The 21,920-nt window shown below is 43.7% G+C and overlaps 1 long non-coding RNA gene across 1 annotated transcript; it reads left to right on the forward strand.

The window, feature by feature from the left end:
- Positions 1 to 9,252: 9,252 nt before the first annotated feature.
- On the forward strand, positions 9,253 to 17,576 carry LOC141086130 (uncharacterized). Its single transcript, XR_012231513.1, has 2 exons — positions 9,253 to 9,879; positions 15,392 to 17,576. It is a non-coding gene; the product is annotated as an uncharacterized lncRNA (long non-coding RNA).
- The last annotated feature ends 4,344 nt before the right edge of the window (positions 17,577 to 21,920 follow it).

Here is a 21,920-nt window from a genome sequence, read left to right on the forward strand (position 1 = left end):
TTCTGTGAAGCACTGGGGGGTTCAAAGTTCTCATCACACATCTAGATAAGTTCCTTGGTGGGTCTAGTTTCCAAAATGGTGTCATTTGTGGGGGGTTTCCACTGTTTTGGAACATCAGGGGCTTTCCAAACGCGACATGGTGTCCGATCTCAATTCCAGCCAAAAACGTCAAATGGCGCTACTTCCCTTCCGAGCTCTGTCATGCGCCCAAATAGTGGTTTACCCCCACATGTTGGGTGTCAGTGTACTCAGGACAAATTGCACAATAACTTTTATATTCCTGTTACCCTTGGGAAAATAAAAATTGGGGGTGAAAAGATCATTTTTTTGGAAAAAATATGATTTTTTAATTGTACCGCTGTACGCTATAAACTTCTGTGAAGCCCTTGTAGGTTCAAAGTTCTCACCATATATCTAGATAAGTTCCTTGGGGGGTCTAGTTTCCAAAATGGGGTCACTTGTGGGGGATTTCCACTGTTTAGGTACATCAGGAGCTCTCCAAACACGACTTGGTGTCCGACCTGAATTCCAGCCAATTTTGCTTTGAAAAAGTCAAACGACGCTCCTTCCCTTCTGAGCTCTGCCATGCGCAGAAACAGTGGTTCCCCCCCACATATCTGGTATCAGCGTACTCAGGACAAATTGCACAATAAATTTTGCAGTCCAATTTCTGCTGTTACCCTTGGTAAAATAAAAAAAATTGAACCTGAAGTATTTTTTTTGTGAAAAAAAGTTAAATGTTCATTTTTTTTTAAATATTCAAAAAATTCCTGTGACGCACCTAAAGGGTTAATAAACTTCTTGTTTGTGGTTTTGTGCACCTTAAGGGGTGCAGTTTTTAGAATGGTGTCACTTTTGGGTATTTTCTATCATATAGACCCCGCAAAGTGGCTTCAAATGTGATGTGGTCCGTAAAAATAAAATGGTGTTGCAAAAATGAGAATTCGCTGGTCAAATTTTGACCCTTATAACTTCCTAACAAAAATAAATTTTGGTTCCAAAATTGTGCTGATGTAAAGTAAACATGTGGGAAATGTTACTTATTAAGTTTTTTGTGTGCTGTATCTCTGTGATTTAAGAGTATATAAAAATTCAAAGTTGGAAAATTGCGAAATTTTTGCCAAATTTCCATTTTTTTCACAAATAAACGCAAGTTATTTGAATGAAATTTTACCACTATCGTGAAATACAATATGTCACGAGAAAACATTGTCAGAATCACCGGGATCCATGGAAGCGTTTCAGAGTTATTACTTCATAAAGGGACAGTGGTCAGAATTGTAAAAATTGGCTCGGTCATGAACGTGCAAACCACCCTTGGGGCTAAAGGGGTTAAAGAAAATTTGTCAGTTTTTAGCACATGTAGAAAGCTTAGACCTCATTGAAAATTTTAAGCAAGTGCAAAATTATCCTATCTTGGGTGTTAAAAATAAAATTGAAGTATATGATTTTAGTTATGTTTGTCACATACAACCCTCACATGGACATCTTAAGGAAAATTGGCGTTGACCTCCAACCCATATTCTACAGAGACCACTGACTAAAAGCAATATTCCCAGAACTGCCACTGCTCTCCTACAAACAGCCTCCCAACCTAAGAAATGTTCTCACATCATAATCAGAGATGGGCACAGTCCCCTGTAACAGTAAGAAATGCAAGACCTGCACCCACACATCACCAACAGATAAAGTCTCCATACCCAACACAAATCAGGACTATAAGATCATGGACTCTTTTTCATGTATGTCCTCCAATGCAGTGTACATGATACAGTGCACAAGGTGCAATGCAGAGACATACATCGTGGGAAACAATGCAAAAACTACAAAAATGGATGAATCTGCATAGACATACATACACAGTATGGCAGGTCTAAAAATCCTAATGTGGAAAGGTCATTTTAATAGTGACAGAGAAACAAAAATCTGGGAGTTCAAGTTGATAAATATGTTTCAATCTCTAACAATAGGACTCAATTTGACACCTGGATTCATTACTCATTACATGGACATAGTTCACACCTCCACAAAAAGGTCTTCAGATCTCTAATAGAACACTTACACCTTATCTACATGTATAGCAAAAACCTTAATTTTATTTCCTTGGCCCATCTCTAGCAAGCATCATGTCCTTGTGTAATTTCTATTTAAATGTTGCCATCTTTTCTCAGTAATTCACTTGTAATATGTATTTAACATGAATATGCAAATATAATGTCTCTGGTTAGCCAATAAAGGTATCACTCCTTGAATACTTTTCTCATTTTTTTGGGACATAAGCATTTACATCGATTTTTCTGGCTAACACTATACCACAGTATTATTTTGTATTGTACATCATAGTTATGTTTAGGAAACATTCAAAATCATATTTATTTTACAAAAGATTTTTTAGTTTAAATCTCATTATTGAAAACTATGCTTCAAATATTTGTGCCAATGCATTTACTGATTAGTTATTTCTATGAGGAAACAATATCGTACTTTACAGTGGGTACGGAAAGTATTCAGACCCCTTTAAATTTATCACTCTCTTTTTCATTGCAGCCATTTGGTAAAATCTAAAAAAGTTCATTTTTTTCTTCATTAATGTACACTCTGCACCCCATCTTGATTGAAAAAAACAGAAATGTAGAATTTTTGCAAATTTATTAAAAAAGAAAAACTGAAATATCACATGGTCATAAGTATTCACACCCTTTACCCAGTAATGAGTAGAAGCACCCTTTTGAGCTAGTACAGCCATGAGTCTTCTTGGGAATGATGCAACAAGTTTTTCACACCTGGATTTGGGGATCCTTTGCCAATATTCCCTGCAGATCCTCTCCAATTCCGTCAGGTTGGATGGTAAACGTTGGTGGACAGACATTTTCAGGTCTCTCCAGAGATGCTCAATTGGGTTTAGATCAGGGCTCTGGCTGGGCCAGTCAAGAATGGTCACAGAGTTGTTCAGAAGCCACTCCTTTGTTATTTTAGCTTTGTGCTTAGGGTTATTGTCTTGTTGGAAGGTGAACCTTCAGCCAAGTCTGAGGTCCAGAGCACTCTGGAAGAGTTTTTCATCCAGGATATCTCTGTACTTGGCCGCATTCATGTTTCCTTCAATTGCAACCAGTCGTCCTGTCCCAGCAGCTGAAAAACACCCCCATAGCATGATACTGCCATCTCCTTATTTCTCTGTTGGGATTGTATTGGACAGGTGATGAGCAGTGCTTGGTTTTCTCCACTCATACCGCTTAGAATTATCACCAAAGAGTTCTATTTTCATCTTATCAGACCAGGGAATCTTATTTCTCATAGTCTTGGAGTTCTTCATGTGCTTTTTAGCAAATGTTATGTGTGCCTTCATATGTCTGATACTGAGGAGAGGCTTCCGTCTTGCCACTCTGCCATAAAGGCCTGACTGGTGGAGGGCTGCAATGATAGTTGACTTTGTGGAACTTTCTCCCATCTCCCTATTGCATCTGTGGAGCTCAGCCACAGTGATCTTGGGGTTATTCTTTCCCTCTCTCACCAAGGCTCTTTTCACATGATTGCTCAGTTTGAATGGATGGCCAGCCCTAGGAAGACTTCTGGTGGCCCCAAACTTCTTCCATTTAAGGATTATGTAAGCCACTGTGCTCTTTGGAACCTTGAGTACTCCAGAAATTGTTTTGTAACCTTGGCCAGATCTTTGCCTTGCCACAATTCTGTCTCTGAGCTCTTTGGCCAGTTCCTTTGACCTCATGATTCTCATTTGATCTGACATGCACTGTGAGCTGTGAGGTCTTATATAGACAGGTGTGTGCCTTTACAAATTAAGCCCTATCAGTTTAATTAAACACAGCTGGACTCCAATGAATGAATAGAACCATCTCAAGGCGGATCACAAGGAAATGGACAGCATGCGATTGAAATATGAGTGTCTGAGCAAAAGTTCTGAATACTTGTGACCATGTGATATTTCGGCTTTTCTTTTTTAATAAATTTGCAAATTTTCTACATTTCTGTTTTTTTTTTTCAGTCAAGATGGGGTGCAGAGTGTACATTAATGAGAAAAAAATGAGCTTTTTTGAATTTACCAAATGGCTGCAATGAAAAATAGAGTGAAAAATTTAAAGGGGTCTGAATACTTTCTGCAACCACTGTATATCAATGTGTATTCATTTATTGTGTTTCAATTAGTTTGCATCATACATGTTGCCATTTTTGATGCTTCCTATTATTTTATCAAGTCCCAGCCATATACTAGCCTTGTATCTTTTTTTTTTATTATTTAATAGCTTGCATCTTTCTTTTTTATGCTTCCAAAGGAGAAAAGAGAGAGAATAAACTTTTTCATTACACTTTCAGCTCAAGAAGCTTAGTATTTCAAATCCCAAACATGTTACAATTTTTGAAAGCACTATATAAGAATTATTGGATAAGTCAACAACAAGCTCATAATTTTTCCAAAGCACAATCACTGAGATTGAGCAAAGACCATAAACTGGGCTTTATAAATCTGCTATGCTAAGACAGATGAAAGATGTCTGGTGATGTATGGCAAGCATTGCAAATGATCTTAAAGCCGAATGCACATTGGAAAAGAACTTATAAGGTGCAGGCAGTGTATGGTAAACAATAAGTTTGTGATTTTATTTTGTTTTCGTGAGATGTTCATACTTTATTCATTGCTGTGACATATAAATATGTATATATATATATGTTTGTGTGTGTAACAGTAATGATTTATGCGTGTGTAAATATGAATGCTGCAATGAACTTTATGTGGTGCTCATGTCTTACATATTCATCTGTATGGGCTTATGACAGATCACTGATCCTTCACTGATCTGCCTCCTATTTTACATACCGCGTATAGTAGTGTTGACATTACTGTTGATATTATTCAATGTAATATTGTTGATAATGCCTATAATATTGTTTCTATTGTGAGACTTAGAAAACAAAATTCCATCCATAAAAATGGCACTGTCTGTGCCTATGCAGAAGCATCTATCTCTTACCGATAGATGGGCTGTAGCATCTATCAGCAAGAGATAGATGCTACTGAGCAGACACCACCGGTGCCATTTAATTGGATGTAATTTTTTCTAAGATTCTCTCCCGGTGTCCACAAGAGTAGATTGTGTGCTTATATCACCATCCTTCAGTTATCTAGACGTGCCATTCATGAGTCCAATGAGGGCTTTTTGTACATGCAGAAGAAAATGGTGACACACTAGGGATTGCTGACTGGGGCACTCAGAAACAGTGCTCCTAGAGGAGAAGGGCAATCACCGGAGGAGGTGAACCCAGAATATGGTGCTGGATCCCCCTTTTTAAAGGATATCAGTGGAGCAGAAGACGGCTTAGGCTCGAGTTTACCTTGCCTGGTCATCATGTAGGCCTAAACCAATCATCAGCAGCAGTCACCTACTCACCATCAACATGGACAAAGGGGAGACAGCTGTACGAGTGGCAGGAGTAGCAGCCATCTCAGCCAAAGAAACAGAGCATCTCAAGATTTCTCGATGTCCAGAGAGGATGCATTACGTATCCCAGAATAGCCTCCACATCCAGTACCCTTAAGTGTCAGCGGGTGGTAATCTTTGTGAATGTCATCATTTGTTAATAGGTCACTAGGAGAGACCTAGAGAAGCTAGCGCTAAGAGGAACAGGGAGTGTGCTCTATGTAAGAACCCACTAGCAGTGGACTGACAGAGAAATCTCTGTTTAGACTACATTCACAAGACTTTTATTGAGGAAACCCCTGACTTTGCCTTAGGTCAGTCATCAGATCTGAAGTGGAGAGCTCCCTAAAAACCCTATTAAACAGAGGGAAGAAAAAACTTAGGGAAATTTATACTGACTCTGACTCCTCTCCATTATCAGAAGCACAATACCATATTGAGTCTTCGTCCTCATCCTCCTTGGACAATGACATGGGGGGCAGATCGTATTATCCGGTGGAGCATACAGAATAAGCTACTTAAAGCCATTAGGTCAAAAATGGGGCTGAAGGAGAAGATCGCTAAATCCCTGATGTTTGGAGTTAGAGCAGAAAAAGAATATCACCTTTCTGTTTAATAGTAAAATCCAGGCACTCATTAGTAAAGAATGTAGAAAACCGGAGAAAACTGGTGCTTTGCCCTCAACCTCGAAAAGGAGATATCCTTTTGAGGAAAAAGACTCAGAGTTATGGGATAAGGTCTCAAAACCATCAAGGATATCAGCGCAACCCTTTGAGGATTCTGGGGTGCTCAGATATTCGTTAGGCAAAAAGGCAAATGCATATCTGAAACACACATGATAGGTGGCAGCAAGGGGTCTGAAGACTGTAGGAATTTGGACTGCCCATTCCCTAATGATTTGGCTGCAACAACTGGAGGAACAGATCAAAAATAAGATTTCAAGGGATAAGATTTTGGACATCCTGCCTTTGTTGCACAGAACCACAGCATTCCTAATGGAGACATCTGCAGGCTGTGTGAGACTAGTGGCTAGGTCTGTGGATTGTCAAATGCAACAAGACGAGCCTGTTGGCTCAAGGGTTGTTTTGGAGATTTACAGTCAAAAAATGAACCATGCTCTACAAACTGTGATGAACAATTTTTGTTTGGAAAAAAGTTGGGTGATATCATAGAAAGGGCCAGTGACAAGAAACAGAGCTTTTCCGCATTTTCAAGTGACACAAGGTAGACTTCCTTTTGGAGGAAAAAAATAATAGTGGAAGTCCTCCCGTAGAGAGAAAGAAGTGGGAGTTTAAGAATAAAAGGGACCGGTTTCATGTTCTGAGGTCCATCCTCTGCTTCCAAAAAATCCTCACAATGACGTCAGGCTGCAGTAGGGAGAAGAACCAGCAGAAAGAAGGCAGTGATGCTTTCCTGTTCAAGCCTTTAGTGTTAGGACTCACAAGCATGAGGACCCTTGACGCGGGTTGCGAGCTTGCATATCTTGGCCAAAATATTGACTAATACCTCACATTTTTATATGTATTTTTTCTGTATTTTATTTTTCAGGGTGCATCCAGGCCCATTTGGTCTTGCAAATGGTGGTGTTTGTTCACATGGGATGCATTTGGATAGCGCTGTGCAGCCGCCTAATCCAATAGTATGGGCGTCACTAACAGGCTATAAACCAGATGCTGTGCATTGCCATTGTGTGAACAGTGCCACATAAAAGTCTCTATTGTGCAATAACATACTAGGCAACCACCCCCTTCATGGATTGATAGGCCATGAGAGGTTGTTTCATCAGTATTTTTCCACCTGTGGTACCGCCATATTAACTACATGGGTCTGCTGCATCCTGCATTTGCCTGGAGGCCTGGGCAGGTAAACATTACTGTCTCCTTTCTGCTGGATTTTGAATTTTTGGAGGATTTTCAGTCCTCTTTTAGTTGCTTTGCTGATTAGTGTTAGGACTTGTAAGCGGGAGGACCCTTGGCACAGGTTGCAAGCTTGCATATCTTGGCCAACATATTGACTAATACCTCAAATATTTTTATATGTATTTTTCTTTACTTTATTTTTCAGGGTGCAGCCATGCCCATTTGGTCGTTCAAATGGTGGTGTCTGTTACATGGGATGCACTTGGATAGCGCTAGGCAGCCCACCTAATCTAATAGTATGAGCATCGCTAATAGGCTGTAAACGAGATGCTGTGCTGTTAGGCATCGGGTTTCTCCCTCTGCACAGGAAGAATCCCAAGCCTTGCCTTCTCCAGTCTCCCATTCAGTCCCAGCCACAGAGGAGCCTGTTGAGCAAATACGTCATTCCCGACACCTTGCTCAGGCTAGTGCTGTCAGGTTGGTTGCTGCTGCCATCCCTGGTTCAGCTATAGCAGCCTGCACTAGCCAGCGGCAAGCAGCTCTTGGGACTAAGCCTCTTTTTCGCTCCACTGAGCATGCCTGAAACTCAATCTCCCATTGGAGTTCAGGGGTCACATGCTCAGGTCCCATTCCTGTTCCCATTGGACCATCAGAAAGGTCCTGGAATGATGCTGCTATAAAAGGTTTGCATGGCCACTTGGCCATGCACTAGTATAGACTGTTATTTGTAGCTGTGTGTGTGAAGATGGATCTATGTGTTCAGGTGACTGACTCATTAAGACTCCCACTCTCTGGTTGTGTATGAGAATAGGGTATTGGAGTTAGTCAGTGCCTACCAGTGGCTGCGCTTATGTGCCATGGAGCACCCAGTCCTCAGCACCACACTTAGCGCCAGATTGTGCCATCCAGCACAAGGCACTATTGTACCTCATGTACTGCAGTGCCTGTCAGAGCGGAGCCGTGCACACTTCTGTACTATTACAGTACACTTTCCAGTCCTGAGTCTAGGCTGGTTAGTGGCTTCCGCCAGTGCGGCACTGTGTGCACGTTAGTGCGGTTTCTGTTTAGTTTCTGCCTGGCACCGCAGATGCGGCACTGAGCGCTAGTGGACTAGAAGGACTCTAATCCAGCGACTTTGGGGCTCCAATGACCCCAAACACACCTCCAGGCTGTGTAAGAGCTATTTGACCAAGAAGGAGAGTGATGGGGTGCTACGCCAGATGACCTGGCCTCCACAGTCACCAGACCTGAATCCAATCGAGATGGTTTGGGGTGAGTTGGACCACAGAGTGAAGGCAAAAGGGCCAACAAGCCCTAAGCATCTCTGGGAACTCCTTCAAGACTGTTGGAAGACCATTTCCGGTGACTACCTTTTGAAGCTCATGAAGAGAATGCCAAGAGTGTGCAAAGCAGTAATCAAAGCAAAAGGTGGCTACTTTGAAGAACCTAGAATATAAGACATATTTTCAGTTGTTTCACATTTTTTGGTAATTATATAATTCCACATGTGTTAATTCATAGTTTTGATGCCTTCAGAGTGAATCTACAATTTTCATAGTCATGAAAATAAAGAAAACACTTTGAATGAGAAAGTGTCTCCAAACTTTTGGTCTGTACTGTATATGCCCCATATGCTGCTCCATAAAGGTTGATGGCCCCATAAGATGCTCCATAGATATATATGTCCCATATGCTGCTGCTGCGATTAAAAAAAAATAAAAATGACACACTCACCTCTCATCGCTGGGTGCCAGGTGGCGGTGCCGCCGCTGGCTCAGGGCCCCGGCACCTGCAATGTTCACCTGTCCCCGTTCCACCGCCGCGCACTGCTCTGTCTGCCGACATGGGAATATTACTAGGCTCCCCCCTCCTCCCCGTCACACTCACCCCCTCCTCGTGCGCCTCTGCAGTCACTGCTTCTCTGATGGTCTCTGGCAGCTCTTTCCAGTGTTCAGAGTTAATGGTTTGCTTTTATATCCCTTTAAATGCCTTTAAGACTTCAATTGCCTTTTGCCTTATTATTGCTAGAATTATTCTTATGTAGACTAGTAGTCTCTGTCTTCAAGGAAACTATACTTGTTATCATATTTGTTCTCAACAACGTGTTCTAGGTATATTGTAAACAAGGTACGTACGACCCTGAGGTGATGGTAGGGGCCAAATGAGCTCCAGAGTCACATATTGTTGTAAATGGTATAAAAACATGTCTTATATTTCATTACGTCAGATAAAGTGATTTGACCACGACCCGTGTGTGTTGAGTCCTTTGTCTCCAAGCGCTTGTCATCAGAAGGGCGACAAAACCTCTCAATCCGGCCTCACTGGTGATCTGGAAAGATCTGACGCTTGGTCAGAACAAAAACAGCTACGACAGTTTGGCGCCCGACGGGGACCGTGGAAACCAGTCTATTCGGAATCCGTATGTGGGAGCTTCCTGGGAGGTTGAAAATGCAGAATCCAGGCTGCAGCAGGTGAGAACATTTATTCTTACATTGATTCTGCATCTGCAACCTCTCTAAGGATGTCCACATACCTCTGGGTAAGACTGTAACAGCACGGTTCAAAAGAACCCACATCACCAGTGAGGGGTGAGTATGTCTGTATGAGAGTTGAATAATAGAGTAATAAGATAATAATTGTCATCTGTATTATCTGTTAAACTGTTCTGGCAATATACTAATATACTAACTGGTTGTGTACTGGTGTACTGTGTAGCACAAAGTCTGGGATAGACTCTGTGCAGTGGTTGTTGTTTTGGATTGGCAGTAAATCATATGAGGCTGTATTTTGTATAGGGCTGTGGTTTTTTGGTTGCTCTGGTTTTCAATGTTTCTTGTTGTTTAAGAAGTTGGCTTTGGTGTTCTCGGAGTGTCAGTGGACACTGCTGTAGGTTAAAGTGTCAATCAAATCCAAAGTGCAAGATAGGCAGGCTGTGTGAATCCTTGTATGTATGTCTATGAGAACCTCTGAATAAGATGAGAGATGAGTAATTGAAAAAAAAAAAAAAAAAAAAAAAATCCGTGAATGAGCACGTATAAATGAATCATCACACATCATTTTTGTGTCAAGAGATTTGTTACCTTTCTAGTTGTGGTGGAATCCCGGACAGATGCGTTATAGATATTTCAAATCTACATCTGAGACTGAATGAATTGAGTAATGATATAGCTTGTGTTATATGTGGCATTACATTGTAAAGTTTCCTGAATGCATTTGGCCATAAAAGGGGCAAGACTCAGTTAATCTCATTATACAGTCATCTGCTCTTACAGTGAAATCCCGTGATTTTGAGTTTCTTTGTAGAAATTGATTTTGATAACTCTAAAGAGCTACAGAATTCAGTGAAGAACGCTGCATTCTGATGGGAGGGGGGAATGATACCGCTGCGCAGTTTTTTTTCTCCCTTCGCTCTTATCTCTGCTGAGTGTGAGCTGTGCTCAAAATTCTCTGTATCGTTCCAATTTTGTACACGCTGAAAGATTTGTGCATTTTAAAGCAACAGTACTTAATTGAAGTTGGAAGTTAAAAGTAAAATATGGTGCCTAATTTAGAAGGAAATTGCAAGTGATTGTTTGGTCATTAATGTGTTTGAACCTGCTTCTAGTTGTGTGATTGATTTGTATAGCAAATTGTGTATCAACAGAGGAGGTAGCCGACTGTACGGCTGATAAAGTGGGTTAGAGTCCTATCACACCTGGGAATTCTTACTTTAGTCAGCAGGTTTTATTGTTGTGGGTGAGAGGCGAGGGTGAGGAGCCCTCTGGATATACCTTGGCAGGCTCACTCTGACTTGCTAAGTGTGGCCTGTAAGACAGAGGTCCAGGCACACTGGGAGGGCATTTCAGAAGAAAGGTGAGCTGTCTAAGGTTGAAATAGCCTTCCCACAACAATCCATGGAGCTGGGCTGGAAGGATGCAGGCCTGATCCTATTCTAGCCAGCTGATCTAGCGGGTGAGAGGCAGAGAGCCTTCCCGCTACATCCTGTAGGTCTACCGGGTGAGAGGCAAGGAGCCTTCCTGCTACACCTTGGCAGGCTCTCTCTGACTTGCTAAGTGTGGCCTGTAAGACAGAAGTCCAGGCACACTGGGAGGGCATTTCAGAAGAAAAGTGAGCTGTCGGCAGAAAAAGGTTGAAGCCATGGCAACTTTTTCTGTGTACCGTCGGTGCCCCCAATGAGATCCAAGAGAGCTATGCAAATTGAAAAAGACAGAGAAGAAAGGAAGCAGTAATACAGGTTGGACCAATTTAAAAAAAAAAAAAAGGCAAAAATACCAGAGTGTGAATGTTTGGATGTACAAAAAGGCACAGACAAGGGAAGAAAATAGCAAGTGAATAAATGATGCTTGAGAATGAATGTGCAGCAGTGTGGAAGGTGTATTATGAATGTTTTGATTGACAAAGAGTAACCAGAGACTCAGACAAAACAGATGGACTTGTAAACACTGTGATCAGACTCAGACAAACCCAGACTGAATAGCTACTTGTGTGACCTGTGCTACTGACCTAAGCGAGTTGCGCTAAATCCTGTCCAGACAAGATCATATGTAGTGACATAAGAAGCTGACATAATAGAGTGGGTAGTGGGGACATTGACCTTTGAGGAGTAAGCTGACAGTAGACATCAGACGACCAACCCCATCAGTGCGACTAGAATAAGAAAGATGCAGGTGTATTATCCCTGGAGCCCCTCTGACCAGCTAGCTTTGTTGAAACAGTTGCCTGACCCTGAAGACCAACCATTCCCATTTTACAGACACATACAGGAAATACAGCAGACATATAAGTGTACCTGGGCAGACCTAGAGAGGTTGGTGAGTTTAAAGGCAGGTGACGCACTAGGACATATAATTAAGACACACATAGATGTGACAAAGAATCAGGCTTGGGGCATGGATGATAAATCTGCACTGTCTGGGGAGACATACTGTGAGTCACTAAGACAATGGGCTACAGTGGAACAATCAGAGCAGTCTGTACTCCTGATTAACGTGACACAGCAAAGAGGAGAGAGTGTAGAGATGTACTTTGGACGGTTACAGCTGAAATGGGCAGACATGGGGTACATTTGCATAAACCCACTTGATGTTAGAATACTGGTGAATACAATCATTTACGGTATGAACAAAGACTTGCGAGACGCAGTACAGACAGCCAGACCTGAATGGAGACATGTAGATCCGAAAGACCTCCTTAAGGTAGCTAAAGAAATTGAGCAAACAAGGACAATAAGACGACCTGTCATGTATGCTGGAGCACAAGGAAAACAGTGGAGACGTAGTAAGGTACCAAGGGACCTAGAAACAGTGAGGTGCTGGAATTGTGGTACTTACAAAACTTATTGTTAGTGACAATACCCCTATGAATTTACTGGGAGCAGATGTGCTGAGTGCGATCCAGGCCACCATACAGTACTCTCCTGAGGGTATTACAGTCACAAGTCCCCTCTCAGATAAACATTTGTGTAAGATTGCGGCAATGGTGTATATGACAAAAGCGGTGAAACTAACACCTGACACCAAAATGCCTGAGGATGAGGAAATGGGACAGGTGCCAGACACTGTTTGGGCAAGGGGAAAAACGGATGTGGGTCAGTTGCCCATTCCCCCTGTCATGGTTAAAATGAAAGAAGGAACCACTCCCCCTTGTTTAAAGCAATACCCCTTGAGCCTAGCAATATCAATAGCCAAATCAATTGCCCCGAGCAGAGATATTAGAGAGTATGTTAAGGCAGGGGTTCTGGTGCAAAGAAACCCCCCCTTTGGACTGCAAAGATCTTCCCCCTGTGACACCACTTTGTATCCCATTAGGAAAAAAGAGAAAAAAAAAAAAAAGGAACTCAAGGGTTTGCTGACACTTACAGAAAGGTTCATGACTTAAGGGCTATTAATGATGATACAGTGAGTGTGACCTCAATCGTCCCTAACACACACACACAATATTGTCACAGATCCCAGTAATGTCAAAATGTTTCACAGTCATTGATTTAGCAGGTGCATTTTTCTCTGTACCCCTGCACACAGACTGTCAGTATCTTTCTCCTTTACTCATAGAGGTGAACAATATTGTTGGACAGTCCACCCACAAAAGGGGGAAAGAAACCCCCTGCCATCTATTCAGCAGCGATGGCAGGGATCCTTGAGTAGTGGCAATCACCTCATCCGCTGATTGTACTATTACAGTACGTGGATGACCCTAAGGGTTGCAAGGTCTCACGTGACAAATTACAGTATTACAAACAAAAGGTGACATTTGTTGGGACATTATATTGCCGAAGGTACCAGACACCTGACAGGAAACAGGCAATTCAAGATCTCCCTCTACCCAGGTCACCTAAGCATCTATGCATCTTCCTAGGTTTAGTGACCCGGGACCTCACACAAAATTGATTGTGTCTGTGCGGTAGGAGCAGCCGCACTACTAGGAAAGGCATGTGAGATCACACTGACGTTTCTTTTGACAATCTATTCCCCACATGACATCTATGCCATACTCCTACAAGTTCAACCAAAACATCTGTCTATGGCCAGACAGCTCCGACTTGAGTGTGCTCTACTAATTCCTGAGTATGTCACCCCTCAAAAGATGTAACGTTCTGAATCCAGCCACCCTCCTGCCTGTGGATTCAGAAAAGGGGGAATTGGTGACCGTATTAGCAAGTGAGGAAGGATACTTTGACATGACGCATGAACATGTCTGCATAGAACTGATGAGTCAGGAGACAGTTGGGTTTGCACACATTCATGAAAAACCTGTTCCTAATGCAGACTTTGAGTTTCTTTTTTGTAGATGGCCCCAGATACCACCAGGATGGACGATTCTACAGTGGATATGCAGTAGTATCCTCACATGAGGTAATCCGAGCGGAACCACTCTCTCCTCACATGTCGGCCCAGGAGGCAGAGTTGAAGGCACTCACTGAGGCGTGTAGAGCCGCTGCAGGTAAAGTCGCTAATATTTTCACAGATTCGAAGCCCATTAAAAATGCAGAGCTGGTGAAACAATTGATGGAGGCATTGATGTTACCAGTCCAGGTTGGCATTGTCAAGGTAAAAGCACACACAAAGGTGACTCCGTGGAGGTAGAGGGCAATAGAAGGGCGAACGAGGCTGCTAAAATAGCACAAGGCGGCCTAGAGAGAGCAGTGGACGGTGGCAGGGAGTCAGCGTATTCCAGCCACATTGGGTCTAGATGTCCTGAAATCCCTCCAGTAAAAGGCTGCCCAAACAGAGAAGGTACACCGGGGGAGACTGGGAGCTGAGCTGAACTCAAATGGAGTATGGGAGAATAAGGATAAAATGTGCCCACCAAAGTCCCTGTTCCCAATCATGGCGCAAGCAGCACATGGCCCCAATCACACCTCAAAAAGTCACATGTGTGCCATGGTAGATGCCTTCTGGATCGCTCCTGGTTTCAGTTACGCAGCCGCGAAACTTGTACAATCATGCCTCATCTGTGCACAGCACAACCCAGGTAAAACAGTAAAAGTCCCTAAGAAAGCGACACCTAGGCCTCTCTACCCGTTTCAGAGACGGCAGATTGACTACATACAGCTACCAAGGTAGGAGTGTATGCAAATATCCCAGTATGTGTAGATCTCTTCTCTGGTTGGCCGGAAGCCTATCCGGTAGAACGTGCAAATGCTAAAATGACTACAGACAAACTGATGAAAGAACTGATCTGCAGGTATGGTGTCCCAGAAACCACAGAAACAGATAGGGGTGCACACTTCACGGGAGAAATAATGAGGGAAGTCATGCAGGCCCCGGGTGTACAGCAAGCATTTCATACACCATATAGGCCACAAGGTAGTGGGAAAGTGGAAAGACTAAATGGGACACAAACTGAAAATTCAAAAGGCCATGGCAGACACAGGAAAGAGCTGGGTGGAGTGCTTGCCTCTTGCACTCTTTTCAGTCAGACACACTCCAAATAGAAACACAGGCTTGTCTCCCTTTGAAGTCCTGTTTGGTAGTGCACCAAAGACTGGTCTGTACTTCCCACAGGTGCTACAAATGCAACACGGTGCTATGACAGCCTACGTCCAGGCCTTGCAGGAAAGACTTAATGTGGTGCATAAACATGTGTTCTCATACATTCCAGATCCTAATGCCAGTGCAGATGTGCATCAGCTGAATCCAGGTGATTGGGTGGTTATACGCAGACACGTGAGAAGGATCCGGGACCCACGATTTGACGGCCCCTTCCACGTCCAGCTGACCACATCCACTTCAGTAAAACTTGAGGGAAAGTCCACCTGGATCCACGCCTTTCACTGCAAGAAGGTCCTGTCAACAGCAGAATGACTGTTCTCCTCATCACCTTGCTGGCAGTGACAGGGTTACTGCACTCTACAGAGACACAGGACAAACTCTTAAATGCTGATTGGGACAACAAACTTGTTCGGCATCATGCTCTTCTTATAAAGGACATGGAAGGACAGAAACTGAAAGACTGTTGGATCTGTACACACAGCCCTGTATCCGTGAGGACTATGCCGTTCTTAGCCTTACCTCTGGAGACATGGGAGGTATTAACCCCACACTGCATACACAATGAGACTTGGACTCAACCTAGGTGTGCCCCGTGATATATCTGCCTCATTGGCTATAGTCGAATGGGCCGCTAATCCCTGGTTTCAGTTTAATATAACGCGGCCTAAAGGTACAAATGTGGTGGCGGGAATATGATTCAGATGTCGGAAATATGGTCGCCAGGAGGAGGACTGAGATCCCTCACTCAGACCCTATTCCCAATGATGGACGGTGGTTCAGTCTTCAACACACTGGAGCAGACACCTGTGGTGAGGACAATAATTACACTCATGATCAAACACAGGTTAATAAGACGATGTACCAGGATGGTATTGAAGGCTGTAGAGCATCTACGGGTAAAATAATAAGGAAAGAAAGGGGTAAATGTACATCTGGTATAAGGGGAAAACCAATGAATAATACTTGGTGTGCCCATAAGCCTGCAGTAGGTCAGGACTTTTGAGTTTATACCAATGTATACAGACCCCTGGTCACGTTTGTGTTCTCCCTGAAGGAGTATTCTTGGTTTGCGGACATCGTGCCTACAGGTGGGTGAGCCCAGACATAAGAGGGGTCTGCACTCTTGCTAAACTGACACCAGCCACTTTCATAGTTCCTCATAGTAAAATAGACACAGCAGCAGTCCCAATTCACACTTTGTATAGAAGGGCTGCAGACAATAAGCCCCAGCCAAATGGTAGGCCGCATCTAGTAGAGATGGGGATAACAAAATATTCAGTAGTATGCTAATATACCCCTTCATAACACAACTGTGGGATAAATTAGTGGAAGGTACCGACTACCTGGACGATCAGATTTTCCAGATTCTTGAAGTTCTAAATGAGACTAATACAATACAGAGACAATTAATCATAGTTACTAACCAACATACTATAGTACTAGATTACCTGACAGCAAAAGAAGGAGGAATGTGTCAAATAATTGGTCCCACCTGTTGTAATTATATCGACCCTGCTGGCAATCTCCAGATCAAGGCCAGTATGGACAACGTAGGTGAACTTAGAGACCAATGGTTAAAACAACACAGTGCAAACAGAGACTCCTGGTAAGGTAACACATTCTCTTTCCTAAATCCAGTAAATTGGTTTAATGGCTTAGTAGGATGGATTTTTGGCATTATATAGACTTGTATGCAAATTTTGTTGGTTTGCTTATTGCTTTATGTAGCCGTAAAAGCGCTAATATATGTATTACTTAAGCTACTGAATAATGTATGCATAAAAAAAGAATCTAAGGCTGAACCTTCTGTAGTGTATCATAGACCCCAGGTAGCCATTGCTGATGGGGAAGGTGAGTGTCCACACTGAGGGTGGATGGGTGAAGCAGGTAGGAAGCCCCCTTATGGGTACTAGACCCATGAGAGAGTAGCTCCTTTGTGGACATCACCTGACCCTGTGGCAAAGGTTATACCATTTACAAAAGGGGGAAATTGATATAGAAGAGTTAATGGTTTGCTTTTATATCCCTTTAAATGCCTTTAAGACTTCAATTGCCTTTTGCCTTATTATTGCTAGAATTATTCTTATGTAGACTAGTAGTCTCTGTCTTCAAGGAAACTATACTTGTTATCATATTTGTTCTCAACAACGTGTTCTGGGTATATTGTAAACAAGGTACGTACGACCCTGAGGTGATGGTGGGGGCCAAATGAGCTCCAGAGTCACATATTGTTGTAAATGGTATAAAAACATGTCTTATATTTCATTACGTCAGATAAAGTGATTTGACCACGACCCGTGTGTGTTGAGTCCTTTGTCTCCAAGCGCTTGTCATCAGAAGGGCGACAAAACCTCTCAATCCGGCCTCACTGGTGATCTGGAAAGATCTGACGCTTGGTCAGAACAAAAACAGCTACGACAGTCACGTGGTACCACTCATTAAAGTAATGAATATGTGCATATTCATTACTTTAACGAGCGGTACCGCATGACTGCTGAACACAGGAAGAGCTGCAGTGCCGGAGACCATCTGAGAAGCGGATCGCCCGCCAGGGCCGTGGGGTACTCGGCATCGGGCCCGTTGGTTTCAATGGGAGTTGTCACAAAGGCAGTGACCCGGTCCGTGGCCCTGGGCGTCCATGTAAAAGGGGGGGTAGAGTGATGGGGATAAAGCTATTAAGATGATTCGTGACGCCACCTGTGGTTTCTGGTCAGTTTGACCAGCGCTGCAGGGTTGCTCCTCTGGGACGGATGGTGTGGTGCAGCAATGATGTTGTAGCCCTCCACAGGTAGGGCTGTAGTCCCAGGGCAGAGTAGATGAGGTTGGCAAATGAGGAGATAGTGAGGAGAAGTAGATGGTGCAGTGTTAGGCACAGAGATGTAGCAGTGCTGAGTGGGTTGGCGCAGGAAGAAGGCAAGGAGACAGATAAATACAGTTCCAGTTCTTTTACTCACGTTCTTGGCACAGACAGGTGCCAGCTTCAATGGTGCAGTCTCCAGATCAGGGGCTCAGCCAACTCCCAGGCAGATGGAATTAACCGCTCCCTTTCGTGTGCCTGTTCTGCATGTCTCAACACTAACGGTTATTTGAGGTACTCACAGTACTGAGTTACATTGAAGTTCCTCCTTTCTGATGTTCTTTTGAACTCTACTTGTACGGCAGATAGCTGTAGCCTGCTTCGGGGACTCCTTGCTACCAAGTCCTGGCTCACTCACGTTGCTGTTGTGCCCCCATGTCTTAAGTGGGAATAAAGTAGTGACAACTTCTATTCCTCCGGTGTCTGCTGCAGGACCATTAGTAACCAGCTTTTCCAATCTCTGCTCTGAATCCACTCCTGTGTCTCCATTCAATGTCAGCAAGCAGTTAATCCTGAATGCTATCTATGTGTTTTCATCTCTGCAAGCTTATATCTGGTATATAGTTTTTTTTTCAACTTACTCTGCTTGTCCCCTTATGTTGTGAGGTCAATAAACTTTTCAAAGTGCTTTATGATCCATGTAGTGCTGGACATGTGTTTATTTGACCACAACACTTTATTGGGTCCTGGTGTCTCAATTTAGTGTGATTGATTAACGAGAAGAGAGAGAGCAAAAAAAAAAAAAAATCTTAGCCTTAACCTCCTATATATTCAGACCTAGCTAAGGGGAGCATTTATGCAGGGGTGGCATTTATGCACATGTAATCTAAGTACATGTATCAAAGTACTACTGGCAGTTATAACATGGCAGTTAGACAGGGCAGGAGACAGGTAAGACATTTATATACAACTACTCCCTGTACATTAGGAGTACAACAAATATATACCATATGCATTTGTGTAATTTTTATCCTGGCCGCTGCATTCACACACATCCACCGCCCTGGCATTAACTCTCTACACTCCATCCATATCGGCCCCTCGCTCCTTTCCTCTCCTATGTATAGCACTCACGCTCTTTTCACATTGTTAATTTGCACAGATCTAGTCAGTCCAACCATTCAACATCAGAGACGCTCTCACAAATCACTTAACCATCTGCTCACTCTTTCTATCCTCCTTCTCCTAGTCGCAGGAGACATTGCTCCCAACCCTGGTCCCCCATGTTATAGAAGGTCAAACCCCCCAACTGCTACACTTAGAAACCCCTCTAATCTTATTAATATTCCCTGCATGCCATCTGTCTCTCTTAATTGTGCACTTTGGAATTCTCGCTCAGTGTGTAACAAACTCTCCTTCTGTCATGTCGGACGCTATTCACACCACAGCATCCGGCAGGCAGAGGTAGTTCCACCTCCGTCCACTATAGCCTCAGTGGCGCCGGCTTGAGTTTCTCAGGCTATCGGGGGTTAATCTAGCTGAAGATCAGGTTGGATGTTTGGTCACGCCCACGGTCTTTAAATAGTCGTGCTGGCCTATGGGCGTCGCCGATTATAGCTTGTGTTTCATACCAAGTGGTTCCGGTCTGGAGTGGAGGTGTTGGAGAGAGAGAGAGATTCATATCTGGTGTCGTATGATCCATTGTTACCTTCTCGCCTTCCCATATTTGTGTTTTGTTGTGCCCTGTTCACATTACTGTATAGTCCTGTGTGTGTGCGGCGCGGTGCAGTTTAAGTTCTCCCTGTCTGTCTTTATTGTTTGGGGCTTTGGTGGTTTGTCTCCTCACTGGGTGGAGGGTGGAGGGTTAAGCTTAGGGCTGAGCAGGAGATAAGGAAAGGGTGGAGGCTCAGGCATTTGCACCTTCAGCAAAAACCCTGGGTTGAGGGTCAGACAGGGTTTCCCCTAGTTAAAGGGACATCACAGGGGCCCCGGGTATTTCTGCCTTAGTTGACCTAAGCCCCGCGTGACACCTTCATCCATGACTTCTTCCTTTCTAATTCTCTTAACCTCCTGGCTCTTACGGAAATCTGGATCCAGCAGTCAGACACTACCGCTGCTGCTGCTCTTTCATACGGGGGACTACACTTTTCTCATACCTCAAGATCAGACAGTAGAGCAGGTGGAGGCGTTGGTCTGCTCCTATCACCAAAATGTACCTTTCAGGTTATCCCTCAAGTACCCTCACTAGTCTTCCCTTCTTTTGAGGTCCATGCCGTCAGACTCTACACCCCCTTCTCCATGCGAGTGGCGGTGGTGTATCGTCCTCCCGGCCCCTCACATCAGTTCCTGGATCATTTTGCCACTTGGCTTCCACATTTTCTCTCCTGTGACATCCCTACCCTCATCATGGGAGATTTCAACATTCCCATTGCTCTTCCCCTCTCCCCATCTGCTACTCACCTTTTATCTCTAACCTCCTCATTTGGCCTTTCGCAGCTTACTAATTCTCCAACGCATGAAGACGGAAACTCCCTCAACTTGGTCTTCTCTCGGCTTTGTGCAGTGGATGATTTTGCAAACTCCCCTCTCCCGCTCTCTGACCACAATCTTCTTTCATTCTCTATCAAGAACTGCCAGGCCGCTCAGGTCACCCCCACTGTCCAGACTTATATACATACAGGCCATTAACACTCAGAAACTTATGAAGAACTTGCAGTCTTTATTGGCCCCATCTCCTCCCTCTCATGTCCTGATTCTGCATTGAAGCATTACAATGAAACACTTCAAAGTGCCCTGGATGAATTTGCACCCCCTATAAATGGAACACCACAACGCAGACGGCGACAGCCCTGGCACACGGTGCAAACACGTTTCCTGCAGCGGTGCTCCAGGTGCGCCGAATGTCTGTGGAGAAAATCCAATCTACACGAAGATTTCATCCATTTTAAGTTTATGCTTAGAACATACAACACTGCCCTTCACCTCTCCAAACAAATCTGTTTCAACACCCTTATCACCTCACTGTCCAAAAACCCGAAATGTCTCTTTGACACTTTTCATTCTCTACTAAGTCCAAGAGTACAGGTCCCAACCACGGAGCTCCGAGCTGACGATCTGGCCAATTACTTCAAAGAAAAAATTGACCAGATTCGACAGGAAATTATCTCCCAATCACCTCATACCATGCACTGTCCTCCCTCCCCCACTGCATCTAGATCACTCTCTGATTTTGAACCAGTCACAGAAGAAGAAGTAAGCAGGCTCCTTGCATCTTCTCGCCCAACTACTTGCACCAGTGACCCATTTCCGTCACATCTCCTCCAGTCCATGTCCCCTGCTGTCACCCCTCACCTAACTAAATTATTTAACCTCTCTCTCTCTTCTGGTATTTTTCCCTCCTCATTTAAGCATGCCATCATACATCCACTACTTAAAAAACCATCCCTCGACCAAAACTGTGCCGCTAACCATAGACCTGTCTCTAATCTTCCCTTCATCTCTAAACTCCTGGAACGTCTGGTCCACTCCCATCTTATCCTCTATCTCTCAGAAAACTCTGTTCTCGACCCTCTCCAATCCGGTTTCCGCTCTTTACACTCCACTGAAACTGCCCTCACTAAAGTCTCTAATGATCTGCTAACAGCTAAATCAAATGGTCATTACTCCATGCTAATTCTCTTGGATCTCTCTGCAGCATTCGACACTGTGGATCATCAGCTCCTCCTCACTATGCTCCGTTCCATTGGCCTCAAGGACACCGTTCTCTCCTGGTTCTCCTCCTATCTCTCCGACAGCTCCTTTACTGTATCTTTTGCTGGTTCCTCCTCCTCTCACCTTCCCC

Source organism: Dendrobates tinctorius, unplaced genomic scaffold, assembly GCF_039654945.1.
Source record: "Dendrobates tinctorius isolate UK_male_01 unplaced genomic scaffold, ASM3965494v1 ptg000030l, whole genome shotgun sequence".
Classification (NCBI taxonomy): domain Eukaryota; kingdom Metazoa; phylum Chordata; class Amphibia; order Anura; family Dendrobatidae; genus Dendrobates; species Dendrobates tinctorius.